Source organism: Zalophus californianus, chromosome 7 (genome assembly GCF_009762305.2).
Source record: "Zalophus californianus isolate mZalCal1 chromosome 7, mZalCal1.pri.v2, whole genome shotgun sequence".
NCBI lineage: Eukaryota > Metazoa > Chordata > Mammalia > Carnivora > Otariidae > Zalophus > Zalophus californianus.
Window position 1 is genome coordinate 57,070,658 of NC_045601.1, and position 25,104 is coordinate 57,095,761.

Below are 25,104 nucleotides of genomic sequence, written 5' to 3' on the forward strand. Positions count from 1 at the left end.
TCACATTAAATTATTCTTGTTTCCACTAGGTGGTTCTTAAACTGAAAATTCCTTCTGTAATAATTGATATAGGGCCCTGTATTTTCTTCCTTTTTGCTATTGCTCAGAAGAGCAAATCACGATTGCTATTTGCTAGCAATAAACAACCTCGTTAAAGTAACCTAATCACTTTTTTTCCTTTGACTTTCTGAACCAATTAGGCAATGATTTTGCATTTGATTTTCTTTCAATAATTATTTCAAATTATATAGAAGAGGAAGATGTATCTGTTTTAGAGTACGCAAAACACATTCACACACATACATTCACACACATTAACACACACACACACACGCACACACACACACAAAACCCCTTCCAGCCAAATAATTGGAGGATTAATCCTATTACTATATTTTTCATACACAAGTAAGTAAAATTTAATGACTAGTGGAAAAGAAAGAACTTAAAAGAATCATTTATTTTTAAGCTGGACGGTAAAGAGACAGGAAAACTGAAAAGTGAATCAGGTTAATAAAATAGTGTAGAAGAGTAACCTATTTTACAAGTAAGCTATGTAGTAAAATATAGAATGTAGGAAGAAGAGTTGAAATATAGTGTGGTCTCTAAGCAGCTTGAGATATTGAACTCATTTTTATCTTCTCATAGAAAGAGAAAGAAAATAAATCGAGGTTATAAGAGAACAAGTGAAAATTATCGGCATCAGCTATTTATTGGGCGTTGCCTATGTGCATAGTTTCACAATTACCATCATTGATCAAAAGCGGGCAAGATGATGTTGACCTTAGGAAATTTCAACATAATGAAAGAAAGTAGTAAACAAACAACTACAAGTTATCTTTTGGCTTCCAAACCCACACTTCCAACAAGGCATTTTTGGAGGAGGGGACAAAGGGCAAGCCGATAATTTTGTTTAAATGGCTAAAGCATGATTAATCTGTTTTGAGGATATGAGTTCATGCTTGGGGCACAGCTTCATGTTGCAGACCAATTTCAGATTCTGATATCTTTGTCATATTCTGATCAACATCTTTATTTGCAAAGGATAACTGTGTTTCTCTATTCCATTATGAGCCATCTCCTACTGTTTCTTTACCATCTATTTCTATCCTTTATTATTCAAAATATTCTTACACACACGTCTTTCCTTCAACCTACTTTTTAATGTTTTATCAGCTAGCCAAACTTTATTTTCCCAAATATAATAATAATTGTTTAGCATTCAAAGGTGTCTTCCAATTCCTTCCATAAATAGAAATTTCTTCTACAACCTAATGATACTATTTAAAATGCTACTACTCCTGAGAATTATGATCCCCCTTAGCAATGACATCTTAGTGCTGTAATTCTCTGTGGGTGATGAAAAAAATCTCTCTCTCTCAAACTCAGTTTTTCTTAATCTCAGTCATTTATTTTTAGGATGGCAAGATAAGAAATATTATTAAAAATTAGGTTACATGATCATAGAGACCACTTCATTTTTTCAACCCAAAATTATAAATGTTATTTTGTAATTTTCCTATTCTCTGTGATATTTCCAGTTTTTCTACATCTTTGAGCTCCACCAAAACATATGATAGATATAAAGATCATTGGCATAGTAGCTCACCTATGCGTTTGTAAAAACTTGGGAAAAATTTTATCTCACCTGTATAAAGATCAGAAATTTGTTTTTCTGTATAGATAATATTATCAGTCCACTTTCTTATGGAAGGTGAAGAAATATGTTTTGTTCAAGGCAACTAATTTCATTTGCTCATAAAGAGAGGGCATTGTTGAAATTTTTTCACATGGTGCTATTCTTTCCCTGATATTGTTTGCAGTTTATGGGCAGTTCTCACATTTAATGCTGTTACTAAACTCTCTTCAGCTACTACAGCATCATAGCCCATAGACACCCTAAGGCTTTCCTACTGTGAATACTTTAGTTCTAAAAGATCATTTTCCATGATAATACAGTTTTAGCTATTGCAATGTTAGAAAGTACTCCAGAGACAAACTTTCATTTTACACATTTGTCCCCAGAAAAATAAAGTAACTTACCTAATATCATACAGATAATAAATTAGGCCCTCTTCAGAACTAGAATTGAAATGTATGGACTCACATCCCACTGTGCCTTTCATTATGCCAGTATTTTCAAAACATTCCTAGCCAAGGTTTGAAATAAATTCCCAAACTTGGTCTTTGTTTTTACTTTTTTTTTTTTTCAGGTTTCAGAGATTCTCAATCCCAGTTTAGAAATACTTTGGGGGTCCAGGAAAACTATGAATTTGTGTTTCTAGAACGTTCTAGCTTGGTCCAGCCTGCAGAGACTTTAGGTTTTTGGAGTTTAGATTTTATTATCAATTAAATGGGAAGACATGGAAGGTTAAAATAGGTGATTAATTAATATAATTTCATTAGCCTTCGAAAACACCACTCTGATGCTGTGATGGGAAGGAAGAGGTCTCTTAACCAAACTGGACTTCAGTGAATACATATACATTATATATATTAGTGTCTAAATATTTAAGTCCCTAGGAAGTTCTAAGTTGATACAAATTTATTTAAAAATAATCACCTAGACAGTCAGAATTGCTTGGGAGTGGGGATGCAGATAAAGACTGGGAGTTGTAGCTGTTGGGGCAAACTGTACTTATTCTTTGGACCAACCTTGTGAACTTCCAACAGAGATAATTAACCATATTGATTACCTAAAATGTCTTCTTGACTCTGGAAAAACAAAATGTATCTACAGATTATTTTCCCACTTATAACATATGCACATATCAGTGGTTTGCCGTTTTCACAATGGCAAAGATTATAAAGAAGTGCTGTATGAGTGACTCGTTAAAATGCACTTTCAGGAATTATCAGGTTTTTTTAAAGATTTTGTTTATGTATTTGACACACAGAGAGAGAGAAAGAGAGCACAAGCAGGGGGAGCTGCAGGCAGAGGGAGAAGCAGGCTTTCCGCGGAGGAGGGAGCCCGATGCAGGGCTTGATCCCAGGACCCTGGGATCATGACCTGAGCTGAAGGCAGACACTTAACTGATTGAGCCACCTAAGCGCCCCAGGAATTACCAGCTTTTGAATAACAGGTTCAACATAAAACATTACATAAATATAAATGTGTTTAGAGTAGAAATAAATTATATAAAACTTTGAGGTGATGGCTGTGAGAATAAGGCTAGAAAGACTAATAGAATAAAATTAAAATTAAATAAAACCCCAGTTAGAGAAATAATAAGCATGTAAAGAAAAGAGAGATGTAACCCTCTTAATCAGAAATTACATATAAATTAATAAGAAAACATATCAAAATTATTTGCTTTACACAATGTGCTTTTTTTTCTCTCACTGCAGTTTATTCAGCAAGAAATATATATTCAAGTTTGGCTGTGAGCCAGAGACTGCTCTAGTGCCAGTTACGGTGATGAAGAGATTTGATACCTGCCTTCATGGAGCTTTCATGATGTTGAGAATACTAGATAAACAGGTAAAAATATTAAATAAATAGGAATTTGACGTAGGAATAAGTGTTGAAGTTTAACATTGGGATAGAGAGGGACTTAGAGATGAGAACAGTGTGCTTTAGGTGAGGCTTTCAAAGAAGAATTCTTAGGACAGTTTTTGACTTGAAACCCAATGGTCAATAAAATATCATGGAAAATAGAGTTCCTGACAGAGAGAACAGAAAGAACACAGGCCCTGAGATGAAAATGAGGTGGTGGTATATTTGAAGAACAAAATCAATGCCAGCTCTGGAGAGCAGCAGTGAAGGAGAGGGAATATAAGACAAGACAGAAGACAAAATCTGGTCAAAGGATTGCACCATTGCATGAGGTAGAGTTTGTTTAGACTGCACTCTAAGCAGAGATACACCTTAAATAACTAGATCCAATTTCTGAATTAAAGGATTGATAATGTCAAATTTGATTAACTGAAAAAAAAAAACCCTTAGGAAAAATCATGAGATTGACATCATTTTTCACTTAATTTTTAGCTCTGATGTCTCCATCAGCAAAGTGGACAATAGCTGTTTTTTTTTTTTATGATACTGAAGTTGCCTGTGGTGAAGTGATAGAGTATATTTAATTCTCTCTTTCTTCACTGTTATGTAGTTTGCTTGGGAATGTAATATTGATTACTGTATTCCATAAAGTAACATAGTGCATGCTTCAAGTTGCTCAATTATTATTTATGACTAAGTGAATGAATGAATGAGCCACTCAGTAAGTTCATATGTTAGTAGAAAACATTTTTAAATTTCTTAGATAAAAATACTTAATATCCCAAATCATAGAAGGCAGTTATATGGTGGTAAATGACATCTTGATTCAGCATAAAAAAAAGTAGTTTCAAGTATGTGCTTTGTAATTATAGACCATATTTTTGGGCAAGTCCCTTACTAAAGAAAGGAAAGGGCTTTCCTCTTCCTCCTCTTTTGTAAATGAGAAGGAAGGGGGTGATGAAATATCACCAACAAGGATGTTGGATTATGGGGTTTTAAAATTTTTATTATTTTTTAAATTTATTTTAGAGAGAGAGCACAAGCAAGAGCGGGGGGAGGAGCAGGGGAGAGGGATAAGCAGACTCCACACTGAGTCCAGTGAAAGGCCTTGAGATCACGACCCGAGCTGAAGCCAAAGAGTCAGATGCTCAACTGACTGAGCCACTCAGGCTCCCCTGGATTCTGTTTTTTAAATAGGCAGGCTAAGTAATAAAAAAAAAAAAAGAGGGAAAATACAAATTACTAATACCAGAACTGAGAGGACAGCACTAGAGATCTCATGGACATTAGAAGAATAATAAATATATACTATGAACAAGTCTATGCCCATAAATTTGATAACCTAAATGAAATGGACCAGTTCCTTGAAAGATACAGTCTATCAAAACTTACTCAAGAAATAGTCTGAATAGAAACGAAATCAATAATTAATAACTTTTCCAAAACAGAAAGTGTCAACACTAGATGGCCTCAGGGATAAATTCTACCAAATATTTAAAGAAATAAGTATACCATTTTCCCACAATCTCCTCCAGAAGATAGAAGCAGAGGGACTACTTCTTAACTCATTCTGTGAGGCCATTGTTACCCTAACTCCCACACCAAAGACATTACAAGAAAAGACAACTACAGACTGATACTGCTTATGAACAGAGATGCAAAAAATGTCAACAAAATATTAGCATATAAAATCCAACAATGTATAAGAAGGAGTTTATACTAGATCAAATGGGATTTATCCCAAGTATGCAAGTCTGGTTCAACATTTGAAAATCAATTAATTTAGTATGTCATATCAACAAACTAAAGAAGAAAAATCACATGATAATATCAATAGGTTCGGAAAAAGCATTTGACAAAATCCAACACTCTTTGATGATTAAAAACTCTCAGCAAATTTGGAATAGAAGGCAACTTCCTCAACTTGACAAAGAATGTATGCAAGAACCCTCTAACTAACATGATACTGACTGGGAAGAAACTAGAAGCTTTCCTGCTAAGATCAGGAACAAGGCAAGGATGTCTCCTCTCACCAATTTTACATGTTGTATTGGAAATTCTGGCTAATATGGTAAGACAAGAAAAGGAAATACAAGGTAAACAGATTGGAAAGGAAGACATAAAACTCTCTTTGTTGGCAGATGACATGAACATTTAGGTAGAAATCCAAAAGAATAAACATCAACAACAAAAGCTTCTGGAACAATTACAGCAAAGTTGGAGAATACAGATATACCAGCAATAAACAAGTAGAATTTGAAATTAAAAAAAAATTTATATTACCACTCCCCAAACTGAAATACTTACGTATAAATCAGACAAAATATGTGGACTGTCTATGAGGAAAATGGCAAAACTCTAATAAAAAATATAAATAGGAACTAAATAAATGGAGAGATACTCTATGTTTATGGATAGGAAGTCTTAATATTGTCAAGATGTCATTTTTTTTTTCTAGCTAATCTGTAGACTCAATGACATCGCAGTTAAAATTCAACCAAGTTATTTGGTGGATACCAACAAATTAATTCTAAAGTTCAAATGGAGGGGCAGAGAACCATGCGCTGGGTTTAGTGTATTTTTGCTGGACATGCCTTACCTATATGTCTTCGGGAAAAGGTCCTGTCTCTGTGTTTCTTTCTTTCTTCTAAGACAAGCATTAAAGCAGCCTTACAGCAGGAGAATACATAATCTGCTTGGTACAAGGTTGTCTGAATTGGCTTGTGAGGATTTTTGTAAGGATTTTTGGGAAAGCACTTAAGGACCTTTGAATGCATGGGATGTCCAATTACTGTAGAATCCCTCCTTTAGTGAGAAGGGAAGAAATCCACCCCAGAGAGCTTCTTGCTCAGTGAAAAAGTGATTCATTTTCCAGGGTCATTTTTACACCATACTGTTTGTTGCACCAGAGTCCAGTCCTTTATCCTTGAGGATCGTCATGTATATCTAAAACAGGAATAGTGGGCAGATATTTGCAAACCTCTTTGCCCTTTTGTTCTTTGGGATTGAAAAGGTTTGCAAAGTACTCAGGGTATGAGCCAGATTGTCATTTCCTGGAGCAGTAAGATAGCAAAGGTTATCACTTTGTTACCCTGGGATCGCCTCTGGGGGAAGAAACTCTAGGTTGCAAAGGCATTGCTACTTTTATAAACTTACTAAGATTAAGTAGGAAAAGTATAGAATTTCATGCTTCTTCCTGAACCTTGGGCCTGAATTTCTTCTTAAGTATTTTTTTTTAAGATTTTATTTATTTATTTGTCAGAGAGAGAGAGCACGAGCAGGGGGAGTGGCAGGCAGAGGAAGAAGCAGACTCCTTGCTGAGCAGAGCCTGATGTGGGACTAGATCCCAGGACCCTGAGATCATGACCTGAGCTGAAGGCAAACGCTTAGCCAACTGAGCCACCCAGGCGTCCCTCTTCTTAAGTACTTTTTTAAATTTTTTAAAAGATTTTATTTATTTTTTTGACAGAGAGACACAGCGAAAGAGGGAACACAAGCAGGGGGAGTGGGAGAGGGAGAGAGAGAAGCAGACTTCCCACCGAGCAGGGAGCCCGATGCGGGGCTTGATCCCAGGACCCTGGGATCATGACCTGAGCCGAAGGCAGATGCTCAATGACTGAGCATTTATGTGTTTGCTCAAATCCCAATATTTTTTAGATTTTGGCTGAACAGTTTCCATTAGGCTAAAGAAAATTACGGCTATTTAAAATGAGTGAAAAAGTAGATTAAATAGATATTTAAGGAGAGGCACCTTATATCAATAAATTAAATTGAAAATCATCTACTTAAAAACTTAATGCAAAGATTCTGGAACATTAGTGTTAACAGTGGCAGCATAGTTTTTGGCTCTTCCGAAAACCTCACATAAAACCATAAGAAGCAACTTAGATAGCAAACAAAACAAAAAAACAAGCAAATAAAAAAAACAAAGCAACAAAAATCTAATGGACAACATTCATATAAACATCAGTGACTAGGCAACCCTATAAACTTCGAAATACCAGCAGCTATAGCCACAAATACACCAGTTATTGGTACAGGGAAATAGAAAACAGAGGTAAAAAAGGGATAACTGATAGACATAAAGGAGAGTCCAAAATAGTCTAAAGTTATTCATTAAAGTACACAGACAATTTGAGAATACTGGCTACATCTACATGGAGAGTTGCTTGTTCTGAAAGTGGAGAAGAAAAGGGCCTTTGGTAAGTACCGAAGGGACTGAAGTAGTCTAGGTTCGATGAATATTCAAAACTGATCTACCCAGGATCTCTTCTAAACAAGGTCCTCTACACTAAGGAGAAACTACTGGCAGGAGTTAGAGTGGGGAAGAAGAAGAGAACAAGGAGAACTCAGAAAGCAAGATGCCATATTTTAAAATACTGCACAAAAACAATAGAAAAGTGGGTTTCTGTGATGTAGTAAAAGTTATCTGAACCAGGCATCTTTTTAAAACAAATGACAAAGAAGTATTAATGCCAAATCTCATGCAATATTTCCATAGGGAAAAAAGAGATTACAAAGCAGAATGACATCACAGTGAGAAATGTGTGTCCTCAAACAGATCAGAACTCTAATATTTCAAAACAAACTTCAAAACAAACTGAAAGACATCAAGAAAATGATACCAGATATGAATGAATAAAATATATCAGAAGCGGGAAAACATTCAGGAATGATGTGACATACTCATAAAATAATTTGAAATAAAAGAGAAAATTATTTTACACATGAAGACCAAATGAGAAGAACCAAAAAAGCAACTCAACACAATGATGCTTTAAGAGAAAAAGACAGGAAGGAAAAACATTTTTAAATTAACACTTACAAAAAGAGATTTGTAACTACATATTAAATGAATACAGCTTACACTTGAGAATATCTACCCAGAACAACCAACACAAAAAATACAACCACCAAAAACAACAACAACAACAAAACCCAAACAAAACCCAAACCCAAACCCCAAAACACTTTGAGCATCTGACACAGGGTATGTGTGTGGGTATGTGACTTACAAAGGAAATAAAGGAGTATGTGACTTACAAAGGAAATAAAATGAGATCATCAAACCCCTTGGTAGCAACACGTTATCCCAGAAAAATATGAAATAACATATTGAAAATAAGAAAATGTGAAGCAATGATTTTATATTTGAAAAAGTTGACATTCAAGTATAAAAGACATGTGCAAACTGTTACTAATACACAAAATCTTGAATATTTTTCTCAAGAGCTCTTCGTATGGAATTTACTAGAGAACAAGAGTTGGATAATGAAAATGACTACAGAGATATCAATGTAATTAGTGCTGGAGAGCATTAAATAAATAATTGTAAAACCAAGACAAAATGAGCCTTTGAAAGAAAAGATTATAGCAGATAATGACTATACAATCTGACAATGGGGAGAAAGTGGGAATAATTCATGCAGAAATAAATTTAAAACTATTTCTAGTAATCATAATTGGTTGGGGTAGCATTAGTTTTGTTAGTCTGAGACTGTTGTATAGCAAATAAACTAGTTTTTAAATATTTCAATATTGCCACCCACCCTTAATTAGAATTCACTGTGTAGAAGAAAGAAGATACAGCTATAATATATCAGAGGTTCTGTTGAAAACTTTTAGTTTTGAATTTGAATTGCAGTTATTAGTATGAGCTTACAAGGTATTTAATTTTTCCACTGAAGAATTCTAGAAACAATTCCCAATAAACATTCCTAGTGCCAATATGGTGGACTTGAAATAATATTTTTTATTGAAAAGCCAAAGCTTCCTGAAAAATGACTGATTACAGACCTGGGGCAGGAATAATTTGGCATACCAGATAGGAAGGACTATCAGAGTCTTTAACAGGGTTATGTCAAAGGAGGCTACAATAAAAGTAGATACAGCAATGAACCCAAGCCCATCAAATGCATTTAAATTCATGAGTTCATAATAATACTGCAAAAAGATTAATCACTGGTAACTTTCTCAGGCTGATGGGTAATAGAGTCATTATATAAAAAAACTAGTTAAATAAAAGTGTCAAGCATTTCTCCTGACTTTTCTATTAACCATACATTTAATAAGCAAATAGTAGATGAGAGAAAGCATCTCCATGCAAATTTATTCCAGCTATTTAACGAAAACAAAATGATAGAATTTGAATATTAACATTTTAAAACCCCTGATGATTTAATGGATCTATGTGTTGAACATCAGTGGATGCTAACACCATAAATAAGTAAATTAAACAAGCAAACATACTGTAAAACAGCCATTGATTGTATACTTCTTGATGAAAGAACACATCACACTATCATCTCGGTAAGGGTATCAAACCTGAATCTGAACAAGCATCTGGATCCACTTGTCAGTTTGTAGGAATTGTAGATGACAAAGAAATATAGAGAACTGTGAAAAATCCATAGGTTCAGTTTCCCAGGTTCTTCAAGAGATTTATTGTAACAAAAAGAAAGGGAAGAAGAGATAAACCTGTAGGTTAAAAGAGACTTAAAAGTAATATAAAGTTGGGGCACCTGGGTGGCATAGTTGGTTAAGCATCTGGCTCAGGTCACAGGGTTGTGAGATTGAGCCTTGCATGGGGGCTCCGCTTGAGATTCTCTCTCTCCCTCTCCCTGCCTCTCCCACTTGTGCTCTCTCTTTCTCACCTCTCAATCTCAAATAAACAAGTAAATCTTAGAAAAAAGTAATATAAAATTTAAAAAAGTGGGCATGTACTTTTGGGTGATAAAATCATAATGAAAATTGGGGTCCCGTGGTGGCTCATTTGTTTGAATGTCTGCCTTCAACTCAGGTCATGATCCAGGGTTCTGAGATGGAGACCTGTATGGGCTGCCTGCTCAGTGGAGAGCCTGCTTCTCCCTCTCCCTCTGCCACTCCCCCTGCTCATGGGTGCATGTGCTCTCGCACTTTCTCTCACTCTCTCAAATAAATAAATAATATCTTTAAAAAATATGTAATGAAAAGCCGGGGAGTGATGATGAAAGTCAGGATAGCAGGGGCTTTTAGAGGAAGAAGAGCCATGATTAATATGGGAAAATGCAGGGGCTACTGGGATGGCTCCTAAAGTTCCATTTATTGACCTGGATAATGGTTTTAAGAGTATTCACTTTATAATAGTTTATTAATCTCTATATATTTTTGCTTTATTTGTGCTTTATATTATAATAAAAGATTCAAAAGTGTTCGTGAAAGTAGCTGTTAAATATATAAGCAGTTTAGTTCTTTTTAGCTAAAGTTGAGTTTAATACAATGTCTGAATTAAAATGCCCTAAAATCAATGCTGTTTGGTAGAGGGACAGTGAAGGAAAATAATTGATCATATATTTTCTATTTTATGTACTATTTCTATTTTATATATTCTTTTATGTTTCAATCTGTTCTTTAAATCAGAAGCACATATTTTATAATTAAAACCAAATATTCAAAAAGAAGTTAGCCTGGTGATGGGTATTAAAGAGGGCACGTATTGAATGGAGCACTGGGTGTTATATACAAACAATGAATCATGGAACACTACATCAAAAACTAATGATGTGGGTGAAAGCGGCGGGAAGTTCGTACAGTGCAGAGGGCAATGCGTCTCTGGTTCGGGGTCCCTTCTGATTTGTTTAGTGTATATTTTTCTGGGGTTGTTGTTATCCTGTTAGCATTTTGTTCTCTCATTCATCTGTTCTCCTTTGGACAAAATGACAAGGAAGAAAAACTCACCTCAAAAAAAAAAAAAAAAGAACAAGAGGCAGTACTGCCAGGGACCTAATCAATATGGACATTAGTAAGATGTTGGAACTAGAGTTCAGAATGACAATTTTAAAGATACTAGCTGGGCTTGAAAAAAGCATGGAAGATACTAGAGAAACCCTTTCTGGAGAAATAAAAGAACTAAAATCTAACCAAGTCAAAATCAAAAAGGCTATTAATGAGGTGCAATAAAAAATGGAGACTCTAACTGCTAGATTAATGAGGCAGAAGAGAGAATTAGTGATGTAGAAGACCAAATGATGGAAAATAAAGAAGCTGAGAAAAAGAGAGATAAAGAACTACTGGATCACAAGGGCAGAATTCAAGAGATAAGTGATACCATAAGACGAAACAATATGAGAATAATTGGGATCCCAGAAGAAGAAGAAAGAGAGGGGCAGAAGGTATATTGGAGCAAATTATAGCAGAGAACTTCCCTAATTTGGGGAAAGAAACAGGTGTCAAAATCTAGGAGGCACAGAGAACCCCCTCAAAATCAATAAAAATAAGTCAATACCCTGACATCTAATAGTAAAACTTGAAAGTCTCAGAGACAAAGAGAAAATCCTGAAAGCATCGTGGGACAAGAGGTCTGTAACCTAAAATGGTAGAAACATTAGATTGACAACAGACCTATCCACAGAGAACTGGCAGGCCAGAAAGGACTGGCATGATATATTCAGAGCACTACATGAGAAAAATATGCAGCTAAGAATACTATATCCAGCTAGGCTGTCATTGAAAATAGAAGGAGAGATAAAAAGCTTCCAGGACAATCAAAAACTAAAGGAATTTGCAAACACAAAACCAGTCCTACAAGAAATATTGAAAGGGGTCCTCTAAGCAAAGAGAGAGCATAAAAGTAATACAGACCAGAAAGGAATACAGACAATATACAATAACAGTCACCTTACAGTAAATACAGTGGCACTAAATTCATCTTTCAATAGTTACCCTGAGTATAAGTGGGCTAAATGCCCCAATCAAAAGACACAGGCTATCAGATTAGATAAAAAAAACCAAGACCCATCGATATACTGTCTGCAAGAGACTCATTTTTGACCCAAAGACACCTCCAGATTGAAAGTGAGGGTGTGGAAAGCCATTTACCATACTAATAGACACCAAGAGAAAGCTGGGATGGCAATCCTGTATCAGACAAATTAGATTTTAAACCAAAGACTATAATAAGAGATGAGGAAGGACACTATATCCTACTTAAAGGGTCTATCCAACAAGAAGATCTAACAGTTGTCAATATCTATGCGCCTAACATGGGAGCAGCCAATTATATAAGGCAATTAATAACAAAAGCAAAGAAACACATCGACAACAATACAATAATAGTAGGGGATTTTAACACCCCCCTGACTGAAATGGACAGATCATCTAAGCAAAAGATCAACAAGGAAATAAAGACTTTAAATGACACACTGGACCAAATGGACTTCACAGATATATTCAGAACATTCCATCCCAGAGCAGCAGAATACACATTCTTCTCTAGTGCCCACAGAACATTCTCCGGAACAGATCACATCCTAGGTCACAAATCAGATCTCTACCGATACCAAAAGATTGGGGTTATTCGCTGCATATTTTCAGACCACAATGCTTTGAAACTAGAACTCAATCACAAGAGGAAAGTTGGAAATAACTCAAATACATGGAGGCTAAAGAGCATCCTACTAAAGAATGAATGGGTCAACCAGGAAATTAAAGAAGAATTAAAAAAATTCATGGAAACCAATGAAAATGAAAACACAACTGTTCAAAATCGTTGGGATGCAGCAAAAACTGTCCTAATAGAAAAGTATACAGCAATACAAGCCTTTCTCAAGAAACAAGAGAGGTCTCAAATACACAACCTAACCCTACGCCTAAAGGAGCTGGAGAAAGAACAGCAAATAAAGCCTAAACCAACAGGAGAAGAGAAATAATAAAGATCAGAGCAGAAATCAATGAAATAGAAACCAAAAGAACAGTAGAACAGATCAATGAAACTAAGAGCTGGTTCTTTGAAAGAATTAATAAGATTGATAAACCCCTGGCCAGACTTATCAAAAAGAAAAGACAAAGGACCTAAATAAATAAAATCATGAATGAAAGAGGAGAGATCACAACCAACAGCAAAGAAATACAAACAATTATAAGAACATATTATGAGCAACTCTATGCCAGCAAATTAGATAACCTGGAAGAAATAGGTGCATTCCTAGAGATGTATCAACTACCAAAATTGAACCAGGAAGAAATAGAAAACCTGAACAGACCTATAACCACTAAGGAAATTGAAGCAGTAATTAAAAATCTCCCAACAAACAAGAGCCCAGGGCCAGATGGCTTCTCAGGGGACTTCTACCAAACATTTAAAGAAGCATTAATACCTATTTTTCTGAAACTGTTCCAAAAAATAGAAATGGAAGGAAACTTCCAAACTCGTTTTATGAGGTCACCATTACCTTGATCCCAAAACCAGACAAAGACCCCATCAAAAAGGAGAATTACAGACCTATATCCTTGATGAACATGGATTCAAAAATTCTCACTAAAATACTCGCCAATAGGATCCAACAGTACATTAAAAGGATTATTCACCACAACCAACTGGGATTTATTCCTGAGCTGCAAGGTTGGTTCAACATCTGCAAATCAATCAATATGATACACTACATTAATAAAAGAAATAACAAGAACCATATAATCCTCTCAATAGATGCAGAAAAAGCATTTGACAAAGTACAGCATCCTTTCTTGATCAAAACTCTTCAGAGTATAGGCATAGAGGGTACATATCTCAATATCATAAAAGCCATGTATGAAAAACCCACGCGAATATCATTCTCACTGGGGAAAAACTGAGAGCTTTCCCCCTAAGGTCAGGAACATGGCAGGGATGTCCACTATCACCACTGCTATTCAACATTGTATTAGAAGTCCTGGCCACAGCAATCAGACAACAAAAACAAATAAAAGGCATCCAAATCGGCAAAGAAGAAGTCAAATTCCCACTCTTTGCAGATGATATGATACTTTATGTGGAAAACCCAAAAGACTCCACCCCAAAACTGCTAGAACTCATACAGGAATTCAGTAAAGTGGCAGGATATAAAACCAATGCACAGAAATCAGTGGCATTCCTATACACCAACAACAAGACGGAAGAAAGAGCAATTAAGGAGTGGATCCCATTTACAACTGCACCCAAAACCATAAGATACCTAGGAATAAATCTAACCAGAGAGGCAAAGGATCTGTACTCAGAAAACTATAAAATACTCATGAAAGAAATTGAGGAAGACACAAAGAAATGGAAAAACGTTCTATGCTCCTGGATTGGAAGAACAATCATTGTGAAGATGTCAGTGCTACCTAGAGCAATCTACACATTCAATGCAATCCCTATCAAAATACCATCCACTTTTTTCAAATAAATGGAACAAATAATCCTAAAATTTGTATGGAACCAGAAGAGACCCCGAATAGCCAGAAGAATGTTGAAAAGGCAAAGCAAAGCTGGCGGCATTACAATTCCAGACTTCAAGCTCTTTTACAAAGTTGTGATCATCAGGAGAGTATGGTACTGGCACAAAAACAGACACATAGATCAATGGAACAGAATGAGAGCCCAGAAATGGACCCTCAACTCTATGGCCAACTAATCTTTGACAAAGCAGGAAAGAATGCCCAAAGGAAACAGACAGTCTCTTAAACAAATGGTGTTGGGAAAATCGGACAGCCACATACAGCAGAACGAAACTGGACCATTTCCTTACACCACACACAAAAATAGACTCAAAATGATTGGTTGAAAGACCTAAACGTGAGACAGGAATCCATCAAAATCCTGGATGAGAACACAGGCAGCAACCTCTTCGACCTCTGCCACAGCAACTTCTTCCTAGAAACATCGCCAAAAGCAAGGGAAGCTAGGGCAAAAATGAACTATTGGGACTTCATCGAGATAAAAAGCTTTTGCACAGGAAAAGAAACAGTCAACAAAACCAAAAGACAACCGACAGAATGGGAGAAGATATTTGCAAATGACGTATCAGATAAAGGGCTAGTATCCAAAATCTATAAAGAACTTATCAAACTCAACACCCAATGAACAAATGATCCAATCAAGAAATGGGCAGAAGACATGAACAGACATATTTGCAAAGAAGACATCCAAATGGCCAACAGACACATGAAAAAGTGCTCAACATCACTCGGCATCAGGGAAATGCAAATCAAAACCTCAATGAGATACCACCTCACACCAGTCAGAATGGCTAAATTAACAAGTCAGGAAACGACAGATGTTGGCGGAGATGCGGACAAAGGGGAACCCTCCTACACTGTTGGTGGGAATGCAAGCTGGTGCAGCCACTCTGGAAAACAGTATGGAGGTTCCTCAAAAAGTTGGAAATAGAGCTACCCTCTGACCCAGCAATTGCACTACTGGGTATTTACCCCAAAGATACAAATGTAGGGATCCGGAGGGGAACATGCACCCCGATGTTTATAGCAGCAATGTCCACAAGAGCCAAACTGTGGAAAGAGCCAAGATGTCCATCGACAGATGAATGGATAAAGAAGAAGTGGTATATATACACAATGGAATATTATGCAGCCATCAAAAGGAATGAGATCTTGCCATTTGCAACGATGTGAATGGAAGTGGAGGGTGTTAGGCTGAGCGAAATAAGTCAATCAGAGAAAGACATGTATCATATGACCTGACTGATATGAGGAATTCTTAATCTCAGGAAACAAACTGAGGGTTGCTGGAGTGGTGGGGTGTGGGAGGGATGGGGTGGCTGGGTGATAGACATTGGGGAGGGTATGTGCTATGGTGAGCGCTGTGAATTGTGTAAGACTGTTGAATCACAGACCTGTAACTCTGAAACAAATAATACATTATATGTTACAAAAAAGAAGATGATATTAGGAAGGGAAAAATGAAGGGGGGGAATCGGAGGGGGAGATGAACCATAAGTGACTATGGACTCTGAGAAACAAACTGAAGGTTCTACAGGGGCGGCGGGTGGGGGGTTGGGCAAAAAAACCCCAAAAACTAATGATGTAATGTATGTTAGTTAACATAACATAGTAAAAAAATAAAGAAAAAGAAACAAAAAACCCCAACAAAACAAAACAAAAGAATGAAAAACACTGTTTTGCAGTTTGAGACATTGACAGTTTACAATATGAAAAGAAACAAATGTTTGTAAATTTCAATCAAATGGTTAAGGACACTGGGCTGTGTAGTTGCTGGGCTATTGTACTGATTACTTTTATCTCTTTTGACTAGTACAACTATACTGAAATGCCCAGATCAAATACTTTCCATTTAATTTTATTTGCTTGGGACAAATAGAGGAAAACAAAATACTCTAATTAAAAGTTATAGTTTTGGAGACAGAATAGACTAGACATTAAATTCTGAACTACAACTTGTTTATAGAATTTTAATTATAATACTTTATTCTTTAACAAAATACCGGCTTCAGCAAAGAAATACATAAAGTAACACTACATGCTTTGTTCTGTTTAGTAGCTCAATTATCATGCCTCTTAATGTTGAGGATTCAGGAAAGAGTTTCCTGTAGAAGTTGAAAAATTTAGTTCCATGTCAAGACAATATGAACGTGAGAAGCAATATACTTAACTTATTTCCAAAGCTATTTTAAATTCTCTTTTCACAATCTTTAATAAGATTATCTTAACCAACTGTTATTCTTCCAAAAGGAAATATCTTAGATTATATTTTTTAGCTGTTAAAGGTTGTCAAATAGTCAAAAATATGTAGATGCTGACCTCCATTTCCGTCTGCCATTCTTAAATGATGAATTTGTATTTTAAAATAATTTTCTTCCCTGATTTTAACAGTAGCAAATGGAACAGGAACTTTGTCTTACTGGGTTTTCCAGTATTAAGTTGTACTTTAGACTTTATTCAAGGAGAATTAAAATAGCTTTTAGAAAGAAAAAAGAGCAAGTATCACTGACTGCATCCACAGTGCAAATGGAGTGTGCTCATTATGAGCCATTTTTAGTAGAGAAGGAAAATACAGTTCTAATATATATTTCAAAAGTAGGAAAATAATTTGTACATTACAATTCAATTTTGGTACTAGAATGACAAAAATAGGCCAATAATTTACAAACATCCTTCACAAGCTACTAAGCCTAGATTTTGTAACATTTGAATTCAAATGTAAGTGAAATGTAGTCTTTCTACCACTTATTGAAAATCTAAGAATTTTCTTTTTTAAAAAAAAATATCTAACAAGACAACATATGCAGTATTCAAAGGGAACTTTGAAATTATGCAGCCCACTCTACTGTTTTTCTGCTTCTCAAAGGGGATGATTCAAATATATGCCCTTAATAATGTGCAGTACATGTTGGGGTAAATAAAACCTTAATATGAACACAATTTATCTTCCAATAATGTGATTTTGGGTGTTTACTGGCAATTAACTAATTAGTTTATACTATTTGTCATGTGCCTTCTCCATGGGATGTAGTATGCTAACTACTAAGGTTACTCTCTTGCACAAGGGCCTTTGCCCTTAAAAACCTTATATTCTAAAAGGTGATACAAATAAATTCCAGGTTGTGATAAGCGTTCTAAAGTCAATGAAAATGTTGTTCGTATCACGATTGGGCATTTAGAAGGAATAGAGCTAATGCACTTGAATTTAAGCTCCCTAAAGAGTAAGGAACTAGCCCTGTGAGGACCTATGCAAAGAGGGCTCTAGGGAGAGGAAATGCCATGTGAAAACCTCGAGAACAGTGAGATTGGAGCTTAATGAGCAGGGGGGAATGTTGTGCTAAAGGAGAGGTAGTCGCAGATAAGATCCTACATGATCTTTTCTTTCGGAAATGTTTTGCATGGAGGGAGTGTGACATGACAGTACACTCTCGGTGTGCAGTGGCTCATTTCTAGTGAGCAATAAATTATTGCTATACATATATTAAGATGTCATAACTTCTAAGTAATACTTTATAAATGATTCTAATAAATAAATTTTTACTGTGGAGGTAGAGATTGGATAAGCAATACTCCCTTTCTTATCTCCCAAAGATACTCCATCACTAGACACTCACGTTGTCCTTTGGACAATGTGGATTTTAACCCCCTTGTAGAAATGATGAGTTGGCAATTCATTAAAAAAATATATTGAGCATTTTTTTTAAATGATAGGCACTGTTCTAGATGCTGGGAATAGAGCAGTAATCAAAATGAGACCAAAATCCTCATATCCTAATATGTGTTTCCTCTCATCAATTAGTGAAATTTATTCTCTCTCTCTCTCTCTCTCTCTCTCTCTCACACCCACACACACACACACACACTCACTCACATGAAATACACATACACAGATATTCTCAGAGAAAAAATACACATACAAAGCAGGGAATGGAAATAGGGAGGAGGGCAGAGGTGAGGGAAGGGACAGGAATAGAGTATTTAAGAAAGGCTTCACTGATGTCAAGGTATAAAAGCAAAGATATGAAGAAGTTAAATTTACAAATAGTAGGGATATCTAAGGATTTAAGGGAAGGGTGCTCCAAACTGAGAACAAGTGCAAACAGTATGAGATTAGCTCATTCCATGTATGTAAGAAAAAGAAAGGTATGGGATGAGAGAAAGTGAGAGAGTGGGAGATGAAGTCAAACAGGTAACAAAGTTTAGAGGTAAGGGGTATGAGAAAAAGGAGTCAAGGTATCTATAAAGTACTCAGAACAACCCACAAAAATGAAGAGAAGGACATTATTGGCAAAGCAAGATAAATCAGGATTTGCTTTCATCCATATACAATTTTAAGTGCCTTATTAGATATCCACCTGAAGATGTCAAGTAACCAATCTGGAGCTCTGAGGATAGATCCAGGGTGTAGGTAGAAATTTGGGGCTTATCATCTTACAGATGACATTTATAACCTGAGACTGGTTGAAATTGCCTATCGAGTTAACAAGGATATCAAAGAATTCCAACATCTGAGCCCTTGGGTATTCTAACATTTATGAACCAAAGTGGTGGTGGAGTTGAACTAGCAAGGGGACTGAGAAAGGGGACTAATTCAACAGAGAAAACCAAGATAAAGATGTTGGGAGAGAATTGAAAGAATGATCACCTGTGTTAAATAGGTCAAAAAGATATGTACTTACCATTCACCATTGAATTGAGCAATCTACAAGTCAGTCAAAATAAAGAAAATAATAATTTCTCAACTTTCCACAGTAAGGTTAAAGAAAAATGGGTTCAAGTTCTAAGCCTTCATGCCCTGACTTCCCAGAATTGTTATAAGGAAAAGCTATATATATATCAGCCTAAGACAGATGTTTCTGTACAGGGATTACAATTTGTTTTGCATTGCCCCAATTGCTATATCCAATTCACATGTTGATGTCCTGCCCATTTTCATCAGGCACGAACATTTTAGTGTGAATAGACAACCTCTATCTACCAATACATACATGTCTAGACTTGCAGGCTTTTTCTGGAATGGGAAGATATTTCTGCTTACACCTAGGACAGGACAAAGTGCCTGGGAATTAACACCTCTGGCTAGCAGAGATGAAATAGTTCTTCATTATGAGTTTGACGCCATTTACCAGTCTCGTTAGATTAGTATCTAGTCAGCCATTCTTATAGCTGGCTAATCTTGCAGCCATTGGTGCCTGAATTTCCTTCACTCTAGGACTTCCCTAATTCCCTACCAGAGTACTTTCCAACTATCAAATAAATCACTGCACTTGAATCTTTGTGTTTTATGCCTTTTAGATGAATTAATTACACTTACATATTTTCTTAGGTACCCAAACATACAACAACAATGACACATGGTTATCTGTCTGTTCTCCTTTTTGAAGTAGGAAGACTCATTAAAAGGATCTTAATTTCCCCCCATCTTCTTCTTCTTCTTCTTTTTTTTAACATATAATATATTATTTGTTTCAGAGGTACAGGTCTGTGATTCAACAGTCTTACACAATTCACAGCGCTCACCATAGCACATACCCTCCCCAATGTCTATCACCCAGCCACCCCATCCCTCCCACACCCCTCCACTCCAGCAACCCTCAGTTTGTTTCCTGAGATTAAGAATTCCCTCATATCAGTGAGGTCATATGATACATGTCTTTCTCTGATTGACTTATTTCACTCAGCATAACACCCTCCAGTTCCATCCACGTCATTGCAAATGGCAAGATCTCATTCCTTTTGATGGCTCCATAATATTCCATTGTGTATATATACCACCTCTTCTTTATCCATTCATCTGTCGATGGACATCTTGGCTCTTTCCACAGTTTGGCTCTTGTGGACATTGCTGCTATAAACATTGGGGTGCATGTACCCCTTTGGATCCCTACATTTGCATCTTTGTGGTAAATACCCAGTAGTGCAATTGCTGGATCGTATGGTAGCTCTATTTTCAACTGTTTGAGGAACCTCCATACTGTTTTCCAGAGTGGCTGCACCAGCTTGCATTCCCACCAACAGTGTAGGAGGGTTCCCCTTTGTCCACATCTCCGTCAACATCTGTCGTTTCCTGACTTGTTAATTTAGCCATTCTGACTGGTGTGAGGTGGTATCTCATTGAGGTTTTGATTTGCATTTCCCTGATGCCTAGCAATATTGAGCACTTTTTCATGTGTCTGTTGGCCATTTGGATGTCTTCTTTGCAAATATGTCTGTTCATGTCTTCTGCCCATTTCTTGATTGGATCATTTGTTCATTGGGTGTTGAGTTTGATAAGTTCTTTATAGATTTTGGATACTAGCCCTTTATCTGATACGTCATTTGCAAATATCTTCTCCCATTCTGTCGGTTGTCTTTTGGTTTTGTTGACTGTTTCTTTTGCTGTGCAAAAGCTTTTTATCTTGATGAAGTCCCAATAGTTCATTTTTGCCCTTGCTTCCCTTGCCTTTGGCAATGGGGGGAGGGAAATCAGAGGGGGAGATGAACCTTGAGAGACTATGGACTCTGAGAAACAAACTGAGGTTTCTAGAGGGGAGGGGGTTGGGGGGATGGGTTAGCCTGGTGATGGGTATTAAAGAGAACACGTACTGCCTGGAGCACTAAGTGTTACATGCAAACAATAAATCATGGAACACTACATCAAAAACAAATGATGTAATGTATGGTGATTAACATAACATAATAAAAAATAATAAATAAATAAATAAATAAATAAATAAAATAAAAGGATCTTAATTTTTGAAGACTCATTAAGAAGATCTCAGTATTCCCATTCTGTTTAAACCCAACATGAGGAAATTTCCTTGGAGCATTTTCTCCGTTAAGCAATTACTTGAGAGCAGCATTTACTGCTGTTGTAACAAATTCCAACAAATGTAGAAACTTAAAACAAATCGAATTTATTATATCACAGAGAACTCTGTGTCCACATCACTTAACTGGTTCTTCTTCTCCAGGTATTATAACACCAATATCAAGGTGTCTGCAGACCTGTGTTCCTTTCTGGAGGCTCAGGGGATGAATCTGCTTCCCGCTCATTCAGTTGATTAGCCAAATTCAGCAATTTGTGACTTTAGGGATGAGTTCTCAGTTCCTTAGTGGTTGTTAGTAGTAGGTTGTTCTCAAGATTCCAGAGGAAGTCTTCCTGCCCTAGTCTGTGACCCCTTTCATTCTCCAAACCAGTAATGGAGATTTGAGTCCTTCTCACTCTGTGAACCTTGCTAACTTCCTTTTCTCCTCCATCGGTGTCACACATTCAGAGAGGTTTCTCTGGGTTAAGGGTTCAAGTGAGTAGCTTGGTCCCACCTGGATAATCCAGAATAATTGCTCTATTTTAAGATTTGAAGCCTTAGTTTAGTCAGCAAAACCATTTCACAAAAGTATGTAGATTAGTGTGTAATTGAATAACTAGAGGAGAGGAATGTTGGCAGGACATCTTTAGAATTCTGCCTACCATGGGAGGCATACAGTTTATTTGTCCTTACTATCCTTGAGCACGTAGAGCTACAAGGAAATACAACTATGAAACCAAACTTGTAGGCAGTAGTACCAACTGCTACATTTCTTAACTCGACCCAGAGGGTGGTAGCCAGTTGTAGGTCTTTATCCTCATACAATCTTCCATGGAGAGATGGAGTATTTTTCATCACCATTCATACTTCTACATCACAGTTGTTATAATCATCACAAACTTACACTGATGCTACAATTTTTAGTCATTAATTTTGAGTATGTGAGATAGATTCAATAAGAGAAAATAAACCAAACAGACAAAAACAATAAATATGCTTCTGAGGAAAATGGCAAAAATTACTAAAAATTGCAGGTGATGATATCTCCTTACAAGCTCCCAACTATAGAGTAAGATCAGGTACAGAACTTTATGTAACAGAAGCAATCATTTCTGGAAGCCAAGGACACTTTTTAGTCATTTGCCATTGTTGGATGCAGGGATGAAACTTTTGGGCCTCTCTGTAAGGTATCCAACTTCTCAGACTTATTCTGAAAAGAACTAGTTGATAACTCAATCTCTCTGAATATTGAGTATTCTATCTAATTAAAAGTTTTAGTGGTATTTAATGTCACTGTATTACTTCACAGCAAAAAAAAGTTTTCAGTTTTGTACTTTAATTGTGGTAAAATATACATAAATAAAATTTACCATTTTAACAATTTTTAAGTACACAGTTCAGTGGCATTAAGTGCATTTCCATTGTTGTGCAACTATCACCACCATCCAACTCCAGAACTTCTTCATCTTCTGAAACTGAAACTCCGTGTCCATTAGACAATAATTCATGATCCTCCCCTCCACTCAGTCCCTGGCGATCACCATTTCACATGGTTTCTCTATGAATTTCTCTACTCTGGATACTTCATATAATGGCTAAAATACAGTATTTGTCCTTTTGTGACTGGCTTACTTCACTAAGCATAATGTCTTCAAGGTTCATTCCTGTAGCATGTGCAGAATTTTCATCCTGTTTAAGACTCAATAATATATCATTGTACGTATATATCACAATTTTGTTTATTCATCTGTTTGTGGATGCTTGAGTTGCTTCCCACCTTCTGCTATTGTGAATAATGTGGTTGTGAACATGGATGTACAAATAATTTCTTTGAATACCTACTCTCAATTCTTTTGGGTATATAGCTTTAAGTGGGTTTGCTAGATTATATAGCAATTCTATGTTTAAATTTTTGAGTAACCAGGTAAGATTGAGAAAGACTGATAAAATAAAACCAAGTATACATACATTTCCACCCTCACCATGTTCTTTTATGTGTCAGGATATTTGTTCATCATGTTTCTTTTGTCTGGATTCCTCAAATCAGAAACCTGGGCACATTTAGCTAGACTTTGGTTTAGTACAAGAATGCTTACATACTTCTAGCTAGTTTCAACTCCCTACCTGATTCAGCCTTTTGGTTTGAAAATACTGTTAATTTGTAACCAGAAGATAAAGGGCAAAAATCTCATGCTAGGACATGGATGGTTTCTAATGATTCAGATTAGGAGCCTCTATTAGTATTTTTACAAACAAAGTTTATGGCAGTAAACATTACAATATATTTTTGTTGAATAAAAATCTAAGGCATTTATATTGGTATGCACACTTGGTGTCTCTGGATTTTTTATTCCATGATATACCTATGCCATTTCTATCTAATTTGTACCAGCTTAGAATTACATAAACATACATACGTTGGTATTTCAAGTAAGAAAAAAATGAATATGTTCCTTTTGAAATAACTCAGTTTAATTTTTTAATCAAAGCATTGGGTATGTACCCTAACTTTAAAATAAATCTTTAGGACATGTAGCTGTTATCACATTATAACTCAAGATGTGTGCCTTGAGAATATTTTTCATGATTCATTTATAATTAATGCCTTTGAACATTTCCCATATAATGATGATTTAACATTTTAAGATATTGAAACCAGTCAATATAATTTTACCTCATAATACTCAACTAGTTCTATGAAAATGCAAATTAAAGATCAGAGTATTAGGCAAATCCAATTTGCATGCATATGGTATATATGCATAAAACGATTCAGAATATTGGATGTCATTAGCCACTCATTATACTCATAGACCATAATAAGGAACAAGAGGAATTTGCCACATAAAAGACATTAACAAAATGGAAAATTTTACAGGCATACAATTTATATTCTAAGCCCTAACATGGACCTGAATGCCAAAATCGATATAGCTAAAAAAATAAAGGTAAAGCAACATTTCTTTCAGCATTCTGGAGAATATCTCTATAGGGAATAAAGTTAATGAGGTTGGATTTTATCTATATCTCTTCTAAAGGACTTGAAAATACACATATTTTTCTATTTAAACATTGGGATAACTCACTAAAGTGAACATAAACATACAGCATAGTACTATGAATGACCATTCTTCCTTAGTAAATGCTAAATATATGTAATTAATATCTACATATTGGAATATCAAGACTAAATTTCTAATATTTGTCAGAATATCTGATAGATTTGAAAAATCTGACTTCAAACCTTCAAGCTGAATAGTGAAATTCAAAGCATATATTCAGGAGGCCAGACATTCCACTCATACTATTAGCTAAATCAATACTAGGTCTTAAAAATAGAAATTAATAACTGATTTATACTTTTGCATGTCCACATGGACACTGTAACTGGGACCAGAAGTAGTACTCATTCAGAGTTGGAAATACAAACATTAAAGCTATGTGTACGTGCAAAGTGAAACATCTAATCAAGCATCCTGGTAATATTTGTGTTTATTTTACTCCAGCTCAAATATGTGAGTATCTGCAAACATGTAGATTTCCTAACACCTTAATTTTGATCCATCTTTGAAACTAGGGTACATTTCT